Raw genomic sequence first — 2,268 nt, 5'->3', positions numbered from 1 at the left:
AAGTTTTTTGGGTCTACCACTTGACTTTTTTGTTCCATAACCCTCAGGATCATTTAAAAAATGCAAAATGACTGTCTTACTGCGTCCAACCTCAGCAGCGATGGCTCATTGTGAGAGGCCTTGCTTATGCAGCTCAACAATCCTACCACGTTCAAAGTCAGTGAGCTTTTTGGCTTTTGCCATCAGGATGTCTTGACAGTGTAAAGACTTGACAGAAAATGACATGGAATCCAGATTTTTGCACAGCTTTTGGCTTTTAAAGACTATGGTCTTAAACTTTTGATCATGAAATTGTGCATAATGTTATTTTCAATGTTTTGACCCAAACAGCTTCAGCTGTGTTAATTCTCATCGTAAGATAATCTTAGTTTAAAACTGTCAGAAATGATGACATATAGTCCTTCATTGATGTTACCTTTTAAACAAGATATGTACTTCCTTCAGTAGCTGTTTTTATTCTAATCAGCTATTCGTTTATCATAACCAATTCATTGTATTTTAAAAAAAAGTGCTCAGATTGATATTCTTTTAAATTTTGTAAATGCCATTCACAATGCACAGAAAGATGCCTGCAGTAGCAACATTAGACTGCAAGAATGAATACAAAACCATGTATGATATATTTGTAGAATTGATGATGAAGATAATATCTAATATGCAAACCTGTGTTTCTTCGTTTTGTTTTTTTGGTCACAGAACAATACATTTTCTGTTTGTCTCCTTTTCATTGGTGCTCTTTTGATCATTTCTGTGATGATGCACCTGTACTTTATAGCTACATCTGTTTTCATCATGTTTCTCTCAATAACAATCACACACATATGACAGTTTCTTCACCGCTTCCTCTCACACACAACTTCTTACACATCTCTCAGCTTCACCCAGCTCGGTTTCCTTTTCCCTGTAATTACAGGCTTCTTGTCTGCTTCCTAAGTTCTGTGATTAAGTTACTGGTTCTGCTCCCGTGTTTGTTCCTCTTTCACTCTGGTGCTACAGACATCCTATTGTTTCTTCTTCCAGTAGCAGACAGACAGGCATGCAGCTTGCCTGGCTGTACTAACTAAATAGAAGCAGAGGGGCAAAAAGGAAAGAAAATGCGTAGTCAGTTGGTTTGGTTCAGTCTTAAAATTGTAAAGTTTGATTTAATTATTCATGTGGAAGCAGTAACTTTGCTTCCCAAACTGGAAAATGAAACTCCACCTTGCCAAGGAACTTAACGCAGGTCACAGCAATCACTTACCTAATGAAAATGATCAGGTTTCTAATGCAGCATTTGCTGATGTTCTGCTTCAAACTCCTGCAGTCGTTCACAGAGCTGTGAAACCGAGTGCCGCAGCGTTCTTCACTAGTTTGGCAAAGCGTGCCACTGCTGCAGACATCACAACTCCAAAAAGCTGAGCCAGCCTTAATGATAGGATTATTACTTATTCAGAATGGCCGATGTATGATGTAGGAGTTGGCTTCTTCTTTATCTCAATTATCTCTTGTCTCTTTGGCTCAGTCTCAACCTCCATTCTGCTCTGAAAGGCTGTGTTTGAGTGATTTATCTTCTGCTCCCTCCCATCCAGCTTTACTCCATTCTTTTAAAATAAATTAACAAAGAAAATGCTTTATGATGCTATTAAATTGTTGTTACAGTTTTAGGACTTTAGAAATTTTTTCCTGGAACCTGTGGTCATCACTAAAGAATGTGTCTCCTTACTGCAGCTTTCTTCACTATCAGACAGCTTGACAGGGTTTGAATTGATCTTTGTTTTACTTTCTTACCTTCAGACACTTCTGGGTGCCTTCAAAGACTCCCATCTATTTGAACTTTTCAATTAACTTGAATGTTTTTTGCAGGTTGATCTGTTGTAAAGTTTGATCTTTTCAGATTTTTTTTTTTTTTTTTTTTTTGTTTTGCCTTGTTCTTGAAAAGTGTTCTTCACTTGACTAGATGTTATGATGGTGTTTTGTTTTTAGTAAAAATAACTATTGATTTCATACAACTTCAATTTTTTGGTGATTCTATTGAATTTATAGATATTTCCTGAATATAGAAATGTTATAAAAATTGGGCAAAGCTTAAATCATTTAATGAAAATGATTTCACCTTATAAAAAAGTGCATATTTTGTGAAAATGTGGTGTTAATGGTGAGTGCTGTATGACGGCTGAAAATTAGTGAAGAAGCTAAAAGCTGAGTTAAAGCTATAGGTAGGCAAATGATAGCTAAAAGTAGCCAGAAGTCAACTTGTGAATGAGCTGACTATTTTGATGCATGAATAGC

This window comes from Kryptolebias marmoratus, linkage group LG20, assembly GCF_001649575.2.
Source record: "Kryptolebias marmoratus isolate JLee-2015 linkage group LG20, ASM164957v2, whole genome shotgun sequence".
Taxonomy (NCBI): Eukaryota; Metazoa; Chordata; class Actinopteri; order Cyprinodontiformes; family Rivulidae; genus Kryptolebias; species Kryptolebias marmoratus.
This window is presented reverse-complemented; position numbering follows the sequence as displayed.